The sequence below is a fragment of the Microtus pennsylvanicus genome, chromosome 4 (genome assembly GCF_037038515.1).
Source record: "Microtus pennsylvanicus isolate mMicPen1 chromosome 4, mMicPen1.hap1, whole genome shotgun sequence".
Classification (NCBI taxonomy): Eukaryota; Metazoa; Chordata; class Mammalia; order Rodentia; family Cricetidae; genus Microtus; species Microtus pennsylvanicus.
Window position 1 is genome coordinate 61,603,164 of NC_134582.1, and position 20,061 is coordinate 61,623,224.

Sequence of the window (20,061 nt, forward strand, 5' to 3'; positions counted from 1 at the left end):
GAAACTGATACGAATCTAAAGTATATTTGTTTAACTTGTGTAACTGCAATCATGAAAGAAGTTATACTCTGTCCTTCACTTAACAAAATTCTGTGGTTTTTGTTTGTTTGATTGTTTTTTGTCTTTTGTTTTATTTTTAACTTTACAATGCACCACTGTCTTGTGCGTCCAGTGCTCTACTTTACGCTTGGAGCATTGATTATTTCTCCTGGTCACCTCTGGTGTGGGATAATCATCTCATGATACACAGGGGCTGAGAGTCACAGTTGTCAGTTTTCCATGCCTTCACAAGGATAAAAAAATTCATTCTATGATATACTGTGCTTTGAAGCTACAATGGTGCTTGGTACATAATATGCATCCTATGTCTTGCTTTCATTCTTCATATGCAGTATTTTCCACTTAGGGTGGATTTATTTGGGCATAAACCAAGAACACATTTAGAAATGTTGACGTATAATTAAATTGCAAACTTCAGTAGTTTTTGTTTTTCAAAGGATTTTATTTATTTATTTTAATTATTTTATTTTTGAGATTATCATATAATTATGCCATTTCCTCTCCTGTTTCCTCTCTCCAAACAATCCGACATACCCTTATATAGTTCTCTCTATAATTCATAACCTCTTTTTTCATTGACTGATGCTACAAAACCATACATGCATATTCTTAACTACTTACATCCAGCCTGCTCATGCTGAAAATACTACTTGTGTATATGTTTTTATGATTGACCAGTTAGTATTGCATAACTAATTGGTGTTTTTCAATGAAGACTACTTCTCTCACACTTAGGATCCCTTAGTTGTCTGCAATTGTGTTTTGATTTTGTGTGGTGTGTGTGTGTGTGCGTGTGTGTGTGTGTGTGTGTGTGTGTGTGTGTGTATGTAGGGTTGAGGTCTTCTGATCACTCTATTTGCTATTTTGGAATGTCTTTTTTGTTGTCCTTTTTTATCTCATGCTTATGCAGTCATATTGGTGATATTTTATGGGTCTAATTTTTAACATTACTAGGAGACACAATCTCTCAGGAAACTTCCTCATCTTATGGCTTTTAGAAACTCTCCCCATGCTTTGTCAATGATCCTTGAGCCTTAGATGCCTTATAGATATGTCACTGGGACTGGGAAATATGCAACAATCCTACCCACCAATGATGCCTGTTAAGCACAAGAATGGCCACAGGACTAACATCTGTGAACATATGACAGTGGCATACATACCATGGTGGTAACCAACAGATCTTCAGTTGGAAATAAGATCAGCTCAAAAAGAAAAAAAATCATGCCTGACACTGGAAACCTAGTCAAATATTTAGGGCTAAAGAAGTTATGGATCTCAGAAAATAACCTAAAACTGCTTGACTAAACCAGTTTACTAAACCAGTATAATCACAAACTATACTCTAAACATTTGCTTTTATTCTTAGAGATAATATAGTCCTCACACATCACCAAGAAAATTTCTATTTGCAGCAGATGGAGACTATTGCAGGAAAAATTATGTTTCTTAGTCTATGTAATGCTTAAGTTAAATTTTCTTCAAGATTACATTTTAACAATTAGTTTTTTGACATCTTAAGCTGTTCTGGAAATCATATCATAAATCAGGGTTGTGTGAATTCCAGATTTTCCCACTGAAGCCTCCTATATGGCAGTAGTACAGGCTTTCACAGCCATGGTGATCTTAAAAATGCTTTCTTTAAATAACTTTGGTGTTTTTTGGTTTTTGAAAATGAACAAAATCTGCAAATATGGTACTTAAAACACCAAAGAAACAAATGTTTATTATTAAAATCATCCTTTGCTGTAAATGTGCATCCATAAAATGTATCAAATATCACTTGTTTAGGAAATAACTTTTAGTTTTATATTGTCAGAGAAAAAAATTTGATTTTACTATTTTGTATTTTTTACTGTAGTAATGATATTTTAACTTTTAATGCTGAGTAATGTATCAGCAAGCACCTTTCAAATCATATATAAATTCAATATTAATTTCTCTTCCCCAGAAAGAATATTTCATATGAACAGAAAAGCTGTGCCTTCTCTGCCATGATAATCATGCTCCTGTTAATAGCACATAAGGATCAAGTCTGGGCTTGAGGGTTTCCTCCATACTTCTACTTATGGGTTTAATGAAATTCCAATCACCTTGTGTGGTGACACTCTAAGTTGATCATCACTGTCCAAACATTGCTTTTCCTTCATGTTTGTTTTTGGTAATTAGTTTGATTTGATTCAATGCAGGATAAAATGGCAAACATATGCAAATTTAGTCTTGAGGGAATAGAATCAAGATTAGTAGTGTTCATGACTCTGGATGGCCTGTTTAGGGACAGCATCTAGCTATTAGAAAGCATAGAGAAGCTACCCTAGGATTTTTTCTTCTCAAGCAAACATTATGATTTCTTGCTTTTTTTCATGATTTGTATCTAGATTAGGTTCATAGCTATTACACCACCTCTACAAAGTAAATGAAAATCAGTATGTCTCTCAGACTTAATGTTGAGTGTTAATATATCATGAATATTAATAAGTGCACAATGTTCTGTGGTCACAACTGTATGACAGAACATATTCCTGAACCTCCAATCATAGTAGCAATCCCACTCAAAACTAAACTCTCTGAGAACTAATCAACTTCATGCAGCTATAGTTTTCCTTTTCTAGAATGATAGAAAAGCATATGCATAATGTGCTTCATTCCTCTTTGATAAATGTTCAAGAATTAACCATGGACTTGACATAGTTATAGATACTCCTTTATAACAATCGCTTTCATTTTTTTTCCCATTGTAATCTGTAAATTTTTGGCTCTTGGATGTCTTTTTCAAAACTGCTAACAAAAAAAGACTAAGGTGTAGCAGTGTAAATGAATGCAGACAGATTGTAAAAAATATACACAGCTTTAATGGGGAAATTAGACTTACAGTACCACGGTTCCCGTGGAGAACAGGAAGCAGAAGGGGTGGCTGGGCGCAAGCCCTGCAGATTTATAGGTAAACATTCGCCTGAGGCAGACACATCCCCTAAGGCTGGGCTTAACCCTACATCTCCCCTTTTTGTATGAATAAGACAGAACTAAACCAAATACAACTATATACAATAATAACAAATAATAAATATAACAAACAATATTGAGAACAAAAGTTTTGCTAGACGTTCTATCTCAAGGAGTCTAAATAATGTAGAGAGTAACTACAATTATATAATCTTCAACAGATATCCAAAATATGCAACAATTGACAGAGACAACTGTCTACCTGGGCAATCACCCAAAGTCTTGTTTGCAAGGTTGAGTCAACCAACTTTGGCTAAGGCCTAACATAATTGACATACCATTATTAAAGGCAAGGAACTTTCTTAGAACAATCCTGTTTCATCCACTTAGGGATAGTCTGTATCTTTGTCAGAAGTTGAGGTATGGGCTTTTCTTAACCCAAAGGCCAGTTCTACCAAGAAGACAAGCTCCCAGTGGAGTGTCTTTGGTGTTCAACGTTCTCTCGGGAGTAGAGTGGCATTGCCAGGAGTAATTGTGTCTCATTGGCACAGAATTCTAGGTTAGATTAAAGGCCATTTTCTACAGCTCTTTGAAGAGACTGAAGATTATACTATCTATACTAAATATAATCTCTATGTATCTAAAAGACCTGATTAACCTAAAAATAAATATGACAAACTTATAATTCTCAATACCTATCTAACTTGAAGACTAAAAGAATAAACAACTGTGCAATATATGAAGACAATGATCTTCAACTGTAAACAATGTCATTACATATCAAATGTAAACAATGTTATTATATAAATAGTATCAGAGGTAGAAATGTACATTGTAATATGGTAGATGTATTAATACAATATAGACAAAGTTATAAGCATACTCTTATACAAAAATAGAGGTAGGAACACTCACATTCAATATTCAATATATCAATATACAGGAAACAGTACCAATACAATTTTTTAAAAACAGTAATTCACTAATACTAATCATCCCATCAAACCAGTTAATCCCCCCCCTTTTTTTTAACATACCCCTAATTCCATAAAATATCTCCCCATCCGCTCAACCCTAAACCAACCACTAAAAGATGTCCCTAACCCTGAGGGCAAACTCTGTTGGGAGAGGGGACATTGTCCTCTAAGATTGCTTCTAGCTGACATGGGGGCAACGTTTTTTTAGGGGCTCCTGTGAAAGCAAATGATGGTAATTTCCAAATTAATTTTTGACCTAAGAAAATTATAACTAGTCTCTGAGGGTTTTGAGAAGGTCTGGCTAGAGTGTTGTCAAATAGGTAAACATTAGCCCGAGGTGTACACGCCCCCTAAGGCTGGGCTTAACCCTACACTAAGGTAATAGTTAATAAAATTGTTTAATTAATTACAGTTATACTGGTTAAAGTTGTAAGTAGATGTATTATTCACAAACTAAAAAAAACACATGTAAGTTATAGTTTAATTCAACATAATTTTTTTAGTGTTAGTCTTTTATAGTAGACTATTTCATTACTTTTGAGCTGCTGATGAATTTAATTTTACCATGATAACTTACTATTAAATTTATCAAAAATATGCTAACGAAAGCTAGTAAAAATCCCTGAAAATTGGTCACAGGAAATTAGCATAGTATGGACTATGCATTCATATTATGGCTTCAGATTTTCCAGCCATCTTGAAGTATTCTGAAATCTACCATGTTGGGAAATAGTCAAGCAGTTGTATGACAAGTTGGACAAGTATTGCTTTTCCCCTTCAGAGTTCTAGAACAACTAAGACAAGGTAAAGGATTTCCAAGTGCACAGATTCTCAAATCTCACTTTTCATTAGAATATGAAGATACCTCTACACATATGTGTGTGTGCACGCACATGGATGGTTTTTAAAATGTTGTACTTCCTTTCTTGAATATCCCGTAGCTTCCAAAATTATTTTTCAAGCTGGTGATCAAGTCCTTATGGAGTCATTTTCTCCAGGTTGTGAAGTCAGTATCACACATATTTGAAGAAGTGCTGAAAGATAGAAGCTTAAAAAAAAAAGATGGGTATTGAACTAGTCTCTTCCTATTTTTGTGACTTAAGCATGTTTCATAAGCCTTCATAACATTTCTGAAGAACTGACAAATAGTGTGAGATTTAAAAAAATGGTGATTTTCATTTCTTAGAAGAGGAAAATGATCTTCCAGATCAAATGGCAAGGTTCCCATTGTGAAACTCCAAGAGGCAATGGATTCCACAGTTAGTCACAAATGAAGTAAGCTTCATTACTTTCCTTGCTTCTCCTCTGGTGACAGCTGGCACAGTGCCAGTTCTTATAGGCACATAGTAGAGGTATGCAATAACTAGAATCAGGTCAGTTCTAAGGTATCTTGGCTTTGAATCAGAGCAACCAAGGGTTAACTTACAAGTGCTGCAATTTTAATGTGTGACTATCTCCAGATTATAGTTCCCTCCTATAAAAAAGAACAGTGATAAATTCCTCACAAGAAATAAATAAGATAATGTTTAGCTGTGTAATCTACTGCTAATTATTTAATGTATTCTGATACACAGTAGTTACTTATCTCAATATCAATGTAGTTCATACTCCTAGTCTTAGGCTATGAAATTCACAAGAAAGAATGAGTAAACATTTTGTATTTGCCTAGTGATTATTCCAATTTTTATGGAAGATACACACAGATGTGTTAATGGAACAAACATATAAATTTCCCTTCTCTGGTCCTATTCTACAGCTGACTTTTTTTGTTCTGTTTTCTCAGGTTTGTTTTCAAATCCTGATAACTATTGTCAATGAGTCTGTAGAATTCCTTCTCACTGTCTGAGTCGCCATGCCTCTCTGCTTTATTGGAGCAGATGCTGAAACATCATCCATGATGTCATCTGGTAGCACTCTTGTCACATCACCTGAACTTAAGCTTAGCTCCCCGCTCTGAAAACACCCCTGGAAAGCTTTTGCATGAGCAACTCCATCAGTACTGGATAACTTAGGGCCGGGAAGAACCATCTTGGTGGGGTTCTAATCAATAGGACACCAATATATTGGTTTAGAATATTGCATTTTTTATACGTAGTAGAGAGAGAGAGAGAGAGAGAGAGAGAGAGAGAGAGAGAGAGAGAGAGAGAGAGAGAATTGTATTTGGAAAAGTACCTTGAAAGATACTTTGACATGCAGATGCAGTAGTTTCAGGATTTCCAAATCTAAAGCCTGGAGAGATGCTCAGTGTTTAAAAGCAAACCCTGCTTTTGAGAAGGACCTCAATTTGGTCTGCAGCATCCAATGATGACAGCTCACATTTGCCTGTAACTCCAGCTTCAGGGAACTGATGTTATCTTCTAGTCTAAATGGGCATTTTCACTCATTTACATATGCACACAATTAAAAACAGATACTGAAAGTTTAAAAAAATTTAAAATCTAATACTCATTTCTATCAGGCAATCACTTAAAATACACATATGACTCATATGACTATATGTATGTTATCAGAAATGTTCCTATTATAATCTCAAAATAAAAATATAAACTAGCTAAAATAGTTTTTAAATTATATATAATTCCTGTGATATAAAATTAAATGTAAAATTAATCTGAAATGCAATGTGGCATTTTAATATAAATTCCTTCAGTGTGACTAAATAAGAAAATTCAGTGAAAAATACTAGCAAAGTTTCATAGCTCACAAGTTGGTTTAAGAAAGATAAAAGTGAAAAAATCAGAAGATGTCTTTACAGAAATATGAAATTAAAGAATAACAAATAATAGTAGTATTAAATAAATGAGCCAGATTTTGTTCTTTTGTTTAGGTACTAGATGGTAGAAATAAGGATTAACTCTTTTTGGCATACTCTAATATGTTAAGGAGAATTAGATAATGGGAATGAAGACAATGAAGAAAGTGTTTCAAACAGCATAGACCAGACAGGATAATTTCAAATTAATTTTTTGCGTTTATACATGAGACTAGGGTTTACTGAAGGTTTACAGAACTCAAATCGGATCCTATTATTTGTTAAGAAACATGGGAAGTTGCTACAACAAAGATTTGAGCATAACGGCTTAAATACAGTGGATTTTTCTTCTCGACATTCAGTGTAAAGATGAGTATCTCAGGGTAAATGTTAAGGCTCAACTCAGGACACGTACCATGGTTCAGTGCGGTTTTCATTTCCTAGCACAAACAAGGCTAAGGCACATGGCTGCCAAGACTAGGAAGGATCCAGGGGACCAAAATAAACCAAGAAGAAGCCGAAATCTCTGAGACAAAACCCTACATTCACATCCACATTGAGGAATGATTCCGTTTATATAATTTATAAAAAGGCCCTAGGGGACCAAAGGAGCTAGATGGAAATCAAGGGCAGAGGTACTTTAGAGTATGTAGGTTAAACTCGGGAGATCAGCATGGAAAGCAACCGACAAAGTCTCTACATAAAAATAATTTTGTGGATTTTTTTATGATTTATGCATATTTAATTATATCATCTTTGTTAAACAATTTCAATGAGATCTTTGTATTTCAGGTGTCCCTGATAATTTAATGCAATTTAGATCTCCCATTTTTAAACAATTAATAAACCTCTATTTCTCTCTTATGTATTTGTAATTGGCTTTTAGCCTTTTGGTCACAACACTACTTCATAAAGACACCTGTTTAAATTGAAGACACTATGACATTAAATTAGTTTTCTTCCAAGGAGTGGTTATGCAAGTTTTAATTCTGTCCAAAATCTAGCATAATTAGGTGCATTAAATAATGCTCTGTTTCAAAGTCATTTTTAAATTAAATCTGTCTGAATTATAGGCTAATGTGTTTCATATCCACTTCAAATGGATTGATCATCTAAGCTGATATTACAAGTTCATACAGATTTTTACATTTAAGCATTATACCTTTTAAGTAGCACATGAACAGGAGAAATATTTTTTCTTTTTCTTTTGTATTTGAGAACTTATGTTTTCATAACTGCAGCAGATATAGGAGTTTATTTGGTGAGCAAGTTTTTTAAATATGATTACTATTAAGTTTCTTGATACTCAGCTTGCTTTTCTCATCCCTGCAAAGACATCATTTGTAATTTCAAATCGACATTAAGAACAAGAGTCATCATTTTTAACATTTCAATTTAATTTAAATTCTATATGATTAACTGAAATAATCCCCATTAGAAACAAAAAATATCTAACAATCACTTTATAATAAATTATTTATTATGCCCTTATTATCTTTTCAAAGTTCAAGAAATATATCCACTATTCAATAGGCTACATTAATCAAGGTAACAATTTATAGCGATTTTGTGAAGCCCTTAACTAAAACCACCGGTGGTTAACTGAGATTAATGGATATTGAAGCAAACACTAAGTGCTTGTTGAATGTGTCTTTCAAACCTCCTCAGTGATTCTTCATACTTAGTAACACATCTCTTGAATAAATAATATTGTAGGGAGGACTTTTTATATAATCTGATATATAAAGGTTATAAAAGTTATTGTCTGCTTTATAATCACTGTTAGTGTTTCAGTTCTTATCCTCCAGGAAGCAGACGTGAAAACAATGTTGTGCACTCAGAAAATGTGTTAGGAAAATGACTATGGAGCATGAAGAAGGAACAAAGACAAGGCCTTTCATCGTGAGAGCAGGAAGCATGGAAGGACTTGAGGGAAGGCAACTAGAAAGTGCTGAGGGAGGCTAGGGAGGCAGGGAGGGATGCAGTTCTATTTTATTTATTTATTTATTTATTTATTTTTTCTTTTTTTAAATTTTAATTTGTTTTATTTTATTTATTTATTAAAGAGTTCTTCCTCCCATTTCCCTCCCCCTCCCCCGATCAAGCCCCCTCCCTCATCAGCCCAAAGAGCGATCAGGGTTCCCTGCCCTGTGGGAAGTCCAAGGACCACCCACCTCCATCCAGGACTAGTAATGTGAGCATCCAAACTGCCTAGGCTCCCCCAAAGCCAGTACACGTGCAGTAGGATCAAAAACCCACTGCGATTGTTCCTGAGTTCTCAGTATTCCTCATTGTCCTCTATGTTCAGCTAGTCCGGATTTATCCCATGCTTTTTCAGACCCAGGCCAGCTGGCCTTGGTGAGTTCCCGATAGAACATCCCCATTGTCTCAGTGTGTGGGTGCACCCCTCGCGGTCCTGAGGTCCTTGCTCGTGCTCTGTCTCCTTCTGCTCCTGATTTGGACCTTGAGATTTCTGTCCCGTGCTCCTCTGTCTCTGTCTCCTTTCATCGCCTGATGAAGGTTAATGTTCATGAGGATGCCTATGTGTTTGTCTTTGGATGCAGTTCTATTTGAATAAAACCGTTTAAGATGCAAAACAAACAAAGACAGGGACTGCCATCCAAACCATAATGACTCTTACAGATGTGAAAGAGGAAGGCAAAGATGAAATTCTAAAGCCTAAAGGACACCAGACTACAGACGTGAAATCCCAGTGGGAGGTCCTGGCTGAAGACATCTGCAAATGGTGTCTTTTGATCATTAGAACGACTGTGGTAGTGCCTTGGTTATGGTCTGTCAATGACAGAACCCTTTGTCAGTTCGAGATACTAGTACGAATTCAGTGACAGGTCATAAAGCAGATAGACACAGCTGAGCCTGGAAATGTGAACTGCTTGTGGGAAATGATCCAACAGCCAACACAATGTTCACACTGCAGTAATTCTGAAAGCCATGTTTTCTCTATGACGTTAATTGTATATCTTCAATCAGAACTTTTCTTTTTTATGGAGGATATTTTAATCCACTTCTAAATGGTCTTCCTTTCTTTGTTTCAACACTGTTCATTAGCTAAGTCATCCAAAGTTCTTTGGTTGAATTAGAGTATCAATTCTGGTTTGAACATATAATGTTCAATCTTCATTCTTTAATGGAAATTGTGACTTGTTAGATATTTATATATAAAGTATGTAAGACTAAAGGGTATTATGCTGTGGAAAATAAGTCAGACACAGAAAAAAAGAATACTATATAATTGTGTTTATGTAAAGTAGGTGTATTTTTTTTAAAAAAAATCAAATGAATAGGATAAAAATACAGGCTAATGGTTAACCAGGGGTGACCAATAAGAATAATGGAATAAAATTTAGTTGCAATAAATTATTACAAAGTTCTTTATAGAAGCATGTGTTTCTAACATCGTAGAGTAATACAATTAACAAATGATAGATAGTATTTAAGGTTTTAACTCCCAAGTTTATGTTCCTCTATTAAATGCTTCAAGGGTAATCAAGTGACAGTCATTTGAGGATGACTGGTGGCAGTTCTTCCAACTTAAAAACATAGCTGAGTCTTTTCTGATAGTCATCTTGGAAGGCTGATGAAATTGGGAAAAAGTATAGAAGTATAGTGTTTTCCTTAAATGCACTCACAATAGCCTGTTCCACTTAATCATACTCTTTTGGTGAAATCTTAATTGCATGTACATGTGTGTGCATGTGGTGACTTCCCTTAACATGACAAAAGGGAGCAGAGCATTTTGCACACACAGCTTACCTCCCGTTAAGCTTCTGACACTGAGTACAGTAGCATTTTCTTCAGTTTGCAAAGTCACAAGGACTTTTCCCCATTACTCCAAACTGGGAATATGGAAATTACAGTTTCGCTTTAGCTCTAGAATATTGTTTCTTACAGTGAGAGCCAATATCCATTAAAATTGTGCCTCCTGGAGAACCTGTTAAAACTGCAGATGTGGGCTTCCTGCTGACTTACTGGAGTAGCTCCTTTAGGGCACTTCGTGTAACTCTTCCTTTCCAACTGACAGTTGCTCCTGAAGGGAGGAAGGAAGTTCAGAAACTCAAACATTAAAGGAACACACAAACTCAGGAAGCTCATCAAATTTACCAAGCTCAGAAAACTCAAATAGTTATGCAATTCATGAGGCAACTTGCTAAGTTATCAACACAATTTATAATACAGAGGCGACCCCTTCGAATAGATGTGCCTGCCTGTTGGGTGGGATTTCCAAAGAGGCAGGATTTCTGATCTGTCAAGCCACTCTGAAGCGGGCTTTAAGAGGACAACAGCACCTTTCACCCATGTCCTTGTGAGTTATTGCAAAATAGACTTGTCTGGAACTGCTTCTTGGATATGTCTGTCATTAATTCCTGTTTGGAATAAGTAGATATTTATTTAGGTTTCCCCATGGAAAGTCTTGCAGCACGACCTGATTTTTTTTGTAAATATATAATTTCTTTCCATTACTTTTGGTTTTCTGTAATTCGGCGTGTCTGTATGTAGGATGTGCACATTAGTGCAGGTGTCAGAGGAAGCTAGGCATATCAGATTTTCTTAGGCATAAAATTATCAACAGGTGTGAGCCACATGACCTGGGTGCTGGGAATGAGTCTCAGGTTCTAAGCAAGTGCACACTCCCTTAACAACTGGGCTATCATTCTGGTGTCAAATTTCCTTTCTTACCAAGTAAACTGGGTGAATGTTAAATGAATTTGAGAATTTGCTGTCACAAAAAATCAAAGGTGGCATTTTATCTGAGTCATCATTGACTATCAAAACCACTTTTTCCATGACTGCTGCTAGTTTTTCTTTAATGAAGTCAGATTGAACAAATTTGAATGAACAAAAACCCCAAACTCAAATTGGCTCTTTTTGCATATTTCATGAACTTCCTTTCTAAATGACTTTGCAATCTTTCAGATCACTGAAGAGTTCTGTACTAGTTATTATTATTAACTATTTTAGCAACTATGTCTCCTCCTATTTAAATCACAATGGTGTGCATTGCACGACTATTAAAAATAGTAATTGCACTTGAGATTGGTAGTAAGTTAACTTCTATTAAGAGGAACTCTTGATTTTTGTCAATAATCATTCATTCATTTTTGAATGATCATAAATTTATTATTTGACCATAGTTCAAGTTTTTATTTAAATATCTTGTAAAAGATGATTGGACCCCATTCTAAAACAAACTTTAATAAGCTTCTAATTTATTGAATTGTAACAAAATTATTTCATATATTTTGATACTTTAGTCATAGCATAAGCATTCAAATGTATTTTGTTAATTTTTTTCCAGCAAATATTAAAGATGTTGTAAGAACAGGTGATCATTTACTGGTGTAATAGCATATATTCCTTGGTCCCCCACATAATTTTATTTATTTCCATTTAGATTCCTGCTTTCAAAACTGCTATTCCTGATTTGAAAGCATTTTTTTTTCTGAGACAGGGGTTCCTCTGTGGTTTTGGAGCCTGTCCTGGAACTAGCTCTTGTAGACCAGGCTGGTCTCAGACTCACAGAGATCCGCCGGCCTCTGCCTCCCAAGTGCTGGGATTAAAGGCGTGTGCCACCACTGCAAATCTTTCATTTTACACTAAGCTAGAGAAAAATTAAACTTTTATATTTAATAGAAATATCAAGCATTTCATAAACTTGATGTGATCTTCTTTACATCGGATGTTCTTTATACACCTAAGGTTAGCCAGCTTCATAGCTCCGTTTCTGCCGTGAGTTGGATCTGTGTGAATTAACATGGGATTAATGGGATTGTCCTGAGTACCTGCTCCTGGATCCTTTGCTGTTTTTATTAACTGCATACTGATTTTAAGGGATTTTATAAATACTAATTCTTGACATTTTCCTCTGTCTTTCTAATGTTCTCACCAGATTTTCTTGACATAATTTGTACCAATGCTGACTTCCATAGTGACTTCATTTTCCTGTAAACACGCTTGGTTGGTTCGGGAAGAAGAGTTGCAAAAGCAGATTGGTGTTCAGTGCTTACAAGAATAAAGGGAACTAAAGAATGAATTCCACACATCTCATTAGAGAAAATCAATGAACTGAAGCTTAGCCAATAGCCATGTTGATTTCTGAGTTCTGATGTTAGAATCAATCACTGATCTGACATGGAGCCAGGCACAGTGAATGTTCCCATTCATTATTTATACACAGAAAGCACAATCACATACTTAGATGAATTTGCCTGTGACTAAGTAACAGAAGTCAAACTTGCAGTTTCAAAGGAATACAGTAGGCAATTCCAAATGGATTACCACGGTCTTACTTTATCCCACATCTGTAACTAGTACTGGGTAGTTTGACTGAAAATCCATCATATTCTTAAGGATCATTTTGTTCAATGGTGATTTTGAAGTATAAACTTTAGGATTTTGCAGTTTTTGGCTTTGGTTAAAGAACAGAAAGGCATACATAATTACCAAGGTGTGTTGTTACTAAATTTCCTTAAACTTTAATCTAAGAAGTACTGATGTGTACTACTGATATCGATGGACCTAAGATCAAGCATAATTTTCACTTTTAGCAGAATTGTTGTCATCGTTTGAAGCAAAAGTCCAGAAACGGTGTCTTTTGTCTATGCCATGAGAGATGGATGAATGCAAAGCCCTGTAGTGTCATGTATAAGCTATCCAAAGTTAATCATATTACAGAGAGTCTAAGACCCATGAAATGACATCATCTATGCAATATGATATAATAAGGATTCAAGAAATGAAAACAGAAAAACCTAGCCTGAAAGATCAGGCTGAACAACTACTGAGTTCTTTCTAGAGATAGGATATTTACCTAACATTAAGCTTGGTTAGGACAGGAAAGCTTTATTTGTATAGATGCTGGAAAAGATGAGGGTGATAATTACAAGGGCAAGATTCTCTTGTAAAGTCCAGTGTTACGTGCTTCATGTTTGACCTATATTATCCTCTCCCACAGTAGAATTGCTATCTACTACCAGGAATACTTGAATAGAGTGGGCGGAGACTAAACCTCCATGAAAATGGCCCAGAGGACCTGGCAAGGTCATCGTTCAATCAATAATGAGGCCGCAGTATATTCTCTATGATTCAAATCAAGAAGAATTTGTATGTCTGATTTTATCTTGGGATATCCCAGTAAAGTAAACAATAAAAAGGCAAGAATATGGATCAATTGATTAACATATAGGAGGTCCTGGTTCTGAGTCTTAACCATGAAAAAAAACCCAGACATCTTGACATGTGCCTAAAATATTAGCTACTTGGAAGTAGGGGTAGGAAAATTAAAAGTTCAAGAGCTCTCTTAGCTATTTGAAAGTCTAGGCAATATTAGTTACATAAGACATGGTCTCAAAATATAAAAGGAGGGAAGCAGAAAGGAAGAAAGGGAGAGAGGAAGAATAAAGGAAAGAATCAAGGGAAGGAGGAAGAGATGAGGAAATAAGGGAGGGAATAAAGAAAGGGAAACAAAGGGGGGGGAGAAAAACTGAAAAGTTCTTGTGTTTGCTTTGAAGTCTTTCTATCATAAATTCTCCATGAAAACTGTTAAAATATTCATTTGGATTATTTATTTCTCCTTTAGATATGTTTGCTAATGACATCAATTAATTTGTTTAGGCATTACCTAGTATTTGCCTGGGAGTTCTCATTCTATGATGATTTACTTACTTGTGTGTGTGTGTGTGTGCTTATATGATGTTAGATAAGAATAAATTTGAAGCACAATTACTTTTATTGGCCAAGGCTCTATTTGGAGGGAGAAATTGTGTATAGATAAAAGGCATATTTACGTTACACACACACACAGAGATATATGCATATGAAAGGGTGTGTATAACCCTTATGCAGAGCATAGACCCCATGAGTGGAGCTCTCATACATTTTTAAAGGTAAAACGTGACTAATCATAAAACAACTACAATGTAAGTTTCCTTACAAAGTGTGAACATGACACTTTCTAATGAATTGTCAAACAATTGTAGACGTTAGCGCACATTCTGTCTTTAGCCCTAACATATGTGCTTAACCATAGACAAAAGCAATTAATGTAGAAAAAAATCAGATTTTTATCTCTTTAAAATTTCAACTCTGACAGTTCTGCAGATGAAGAGCTGCCTTAGATCTAATGAGCACCATCCCCATATGTTTTAGGCTCTTATTTGCTACAAAATCTAATTAAGCCATGTGAAAAAAATTAGTCTCTGTAAAATTACACATCTAAGAGAAATGACAGGTTTTTGGTAGTGCCAGCATATATCAACAGAGGAGCAAACTCAAGTCACAGGGCTGTGGTACTCTGTGGTATGACAGCACCAAATGACTTAGGTACTTCTGTCACTTTGGATAACCCGCACACAATTTTGTTTTCTAGAGTAACTAAATAAATGGCTGCTGGTCTTTTAAATTTGAGAATATTTTGATCATGAGAACATGACTTCAGTAGAATGGGCTTGAGAGGAAGATATCAGACCTGGAAAAATCTCAGTATAAAGTAATGTTGAAGTTGAGATTTTTGAAAAGCAAAATAATGACAATAAATTAGCATAAAAATTACTCAATCCATCTTACTTTATAAGTTAGGTCAAATTGATTTCATATTATTTCTTACATATCTGTAAACTATTTTAATTGATGTTTATTTATATTTCCAATTATATTTTAACATTGAGTAACTATAGCTTGCTGTGCTTATTTCTACTAAGCAAGGCAGGTAGGTGTTAATGAGGAAGAATTTTAAAAGTAACCAGAAAAACCATGGTTTTAAGCAATAGACTTAAAGTGTTTTAGCCTTCACTCTTGTCCTGAGGTAGAAATTTCACCAGCAGTCATTTTTTATCATAATTGTTATGCTTTTTAAATGTTCCCATCAAGAGCTACATCATTTGGAACTCAAAATCTTGCTATAGCTTCGGATAGCTTGCATTCACTGAAAATCAAGATAAAAGTTACTAGGGCTGTGTTGGGTTTCAGGCAAAGAGGATTCCAACCATGCTCAACTGTCACAGCCTTTTTTTGCCTCTCCCTTCACAGTGGCTATTAAAGAAATGAAAGGCATTTTGTTGTGATTCTCTGAGTCTGTAATTCTTGTTTATCCAGAAGAAGTTTGTCAAGTTGCCCAGGCAACTAGACCTAAGCAATCAGGGGCCATTGGCGATACATCCCATATGATGGACACATAGTAATTACAGGGCTAAATCTTTTAGCTTCCCACTGTCATTTCAGATTTGGAGACAAGTTGGCAGCAAGCATACACTGTGGGATTCTCATTAAATCAATGGAATGCAACCTCCCTCTTCTTTCTGAAAACCTAAAACAGGGGCTCCCTCTCCATTCTGTGTCTGAACTCTCCTCAGAAGCCCCCCGGCATCCTGCCTGATCATGGGGTTAAGAACTCCTAGAATAAATCTGCTACCCCAAATCATAATCCCATTCAATGTTCCTTTCAAAGCCAAACCTTGCATGCCCCTGATGTGGGAAGTACTTCTATATATGTTTTATTGGTTGATAAATAAAACAGTTTTAACCAATGGCTTAGTAAAGCCAGATGAGAAATCCAACCACACACACACACACACACACACACACACACACACACACATCTATCTCTATCTCTATCTCTATCTCTATCTATCTATCATCTATCTATCTATCTATCTATCTATCATATATATATATATATATATATATATATATATATATAGAGAGAGAGAGAGAGAGAGAGAGAGAGAGAGAAGGAGAGTAGGTGGAGTCAAAGAGATGCCATGTAGTTGCCAAAGAAGAATGACACCATCACCAAAACCTTTCTGGTAAGCCACAGCCTCTTGGTAATATACAAATTAATAGAAATGGGTTAATTTAAAATATCACAGTTAGGTCGGAATACACCCAAGTTGTTGGCCAATCAGTGTTGTAATTACTATAGCTTCTGTGTGATTATTCAGGTTTGGGTGGCCAGAAATGAACGAGCAGTCTCTGATTACAGGCTGTGGCGGCTCCTCTGCCCTTTCTTTGATCAGCAGACTTCCCAGTGAATACCGTGGGCTAGTGAAGAGTCATAGGGTCAGATTGTAGCTTCTAGAGAAGATTAGAGATGTGAGGAGATGAAGAGATGTATCAATATAGCTGACAATGGGATTTTATCAGCAGACCAGGAGAGAAAAATGTCAGGAGACTAACTATTTGACAAAATCGTATTCGCTTTTGAAAGTGAAACATTAAAGATAGTAGGATAATTATAACTTCCTTCAGTTAGCGACCAGAATTAGACCTTATTCTTTTCTTATTTCTATTTAAAGTATATTTTTCTGAAATTTTAGATTGCATATATTTTTAACTGTGCATATGTTTTATTTGCACTCTTGCTTTATTATTTGTGTCTGGTTTAATAGAACTTTTGTGTCTAATTATAAACAGTAAGCTTCAGGCGTAGGGATGACTCACTAGGAGAACTTCCACTGTGAAGAAGTTCCCTCAGCATTTGCTTTGGGATTCTAATTTCTTTGACCTATTTCTAGCATTATTTGAAAATTATTTTATAGGGCTAGAGAGGTGGCTCTTGCTTCTCTTGCAGAGAAGAAAAAAATCTGTAAGTACATGTGAAAGCCTTTGCTGCATGCATATACACATATACCTGCTAAAAAATAAATCTCGAAAAAACTACTTTCCTTTCCTAGAAAACATGTTCAATTTTCTCATCAGCTGAAGGACCCCGTTTTTACTTTCATTGTTACTATACATTAATTTTCTTAATTAAAACAATCATTCTATGCAGATATTATAAAGATGATAGCCAAGAATGTGTATTTATCATTACAGATAGAAATTTCTTCACAATACTCCATGTTTTCTTACCTGGTAATATTTCACAAGTTCACATATTATTTTTCATAGCAAGGTCCAATACTAGTTACTTAGCTAGACGTGAATATGAATAACACACAGTCTTCAAATCAATCTAAAGAATGGAAGAGAAAGACTTGAGTCCCATAAATTACTAACATTATCATTAAAACTTTTTTATAAAATTTTTTTATATAACTGGAATAGTCAATAGAAAAAGCTCATGTGACCAAAATACAGTGCATTTCAAGGAAAATAGAAGGTATTGGAGAAAGTTGGAAGAATGCTGGTGAGTTATGGGAAAGCAAGGGTGGGTGAGAGTGAAGGGAGTTCCCCAGAGCTACATTGTAACATGGCCTCTTCAGAAAACAAACTCCAATTCTTATCATATGATGAGTTGCAGAATAAATTATACATGCTGCTTCAAAACTCATAGGGAAAAATGCTAGGAACAACAATAACAGAACAAGTAAAAACAAGAATTTGCTTTGCAATAGGACAGTCAAAGTAAACAGCAACCGAAAGGAAAAAATGAACTTAGATTTTAATAAGGAAGATTAAACAAACATAGTTCAATAAAGTTAAAAAATACCACCACAAAACAAGAAAAAAGATGTTTTTAAGCCTTGCATGGTTGCAGAGACCTGTAGTCTTCATACTTGGGAGATGGAGGGAGAAGGACAGAAATTTTGAGTCCAGTGTCAGCTATGTGCCAGGCTTTAAGACAGTGAGGGCTACATGAGACCTGTGCTTTAAAAAAACCAAGAAAAGCCAGAAAATAAAGAGAGAAAAATACCCGAACAAACCACCTTCTATTTCCACTGCGTATAGGATGGACCACATTATTTTTCTAGATGAACATGTATAATCACAACTTCGATAAAAATATAATTTAGTGACTAAATCAGAAATATTGTTGTTAAGTAGATTCAGTTTGGTACTCCCCAAACATTGCCAAGTTCACACACTCATTTTCCTAAATATAGACAATATGTCAGCAACAGAACCAAAGCGAAAACCCAACTGGCATTTCGATGTCTACACATTGTAGAGGCCTAGGAGAATCAGTGTGCAATTTGTATATTTCTACATTTATTTTTTGTTCTTATATATACAACATTGCAAAATATCACAATTCTAATTAATGTTGAATATATGCAGACAGAAAAGGCCATTAATAGAATGGCCTGTCACCAGCACTGAAAACAGATTTTAGCACCTGAGACTTGTTTTTAATTGATCCCTTAGGGGACGTGAAATGAGCAGTTACTTACCTGCCTCAAATGAATGCCTTACTTTTCCCTGTCCCTTCCACCGTTAATACTTCCATTGTGATCACTAATGTCTCCAGTTTCATTTACTTATTAGATCTGGCTGTTAACTCACCATGAGCAATAATTTCTGAGCACATGAATACGGAATGGAAATTGCTTAATTACTGAAGTTTTATTTGTGCTTTATTTATAAATGTTTGACTGGCTAAGGCAGAGAGTAAAATGACCTTGGAATTTCTTTTCACAAGTGCAGTGCTTTGCTGGGTTGTGATTGCATCAGACATTTTGTGGCGTCATGTGGAACAGGTTGGTAAGTTGTCTTTTAAAATAATGACAGCTGCAGATAAGGTCAGTCAGTGTGGTCACTTTGCCCAGACTTCCCTATTGCATGCTGCTCTATGCTGGTGGATTCAAAGTGCTGAAGTGAAAATCTTGTTTTGTTTGTGTTCTGCACTGAGAATGGGTCTGGGGTCTTGGACCTGTTAGGTGAGTGTTCTGTCATGCATCTCTATACCACACAGCCTTGCTTTTGGGTTTCTCAGGGCAAAATGAGTGTAATTTATTTTTACTAATTCTGCATATGGCAAATTGGTAAAGATATCCTGTTATACTGAATTTCATATTTATTTTTAATCACATTTTATTTTATCTAATGTATATGAAGCCTTTTTGCCATATCATTCTTTTGTTAGCCATTACTATAATGCTGCTCAGTGAAACCTACATCTCTCATCTGGTGGTTTCTAGAGTGTGTTTAAGGAAAGAATTGACAATGGCAGTCTTGACTGAGTTTTCTGTCCTGCCCAGTTCCTACAATCATTAAGTCCCAAAAAATCACGTAGAGGTCTACATTAGTTATAAACTGATTGGCCCATTAGCTCAGGCTTCTTATTAACTCTTATTAGCCCATTATTCTTGTCTATATTAGCCACATGGCTCAGTACCTTATTCAGTGAGGCAGTCTCATCTTGGTTCTTCTGTGGCTTGGTCATGACTGCAGACTAATACTCCCTTCTTCCCAGAATTCTCCTGTTCTCATTGACCCGCCTCTAATTCCTGTCTGGTTGTCCCATCTATACTTCCTGCCTGGCTACTGGTCAAACAGCGTTTATTTAAACATAATTGACAGAATACAGACAGGTGTCCCACCTCATGGCAGGAATGTGAAAACATTTAGAAAATTAAATGTAGCAATCATCGA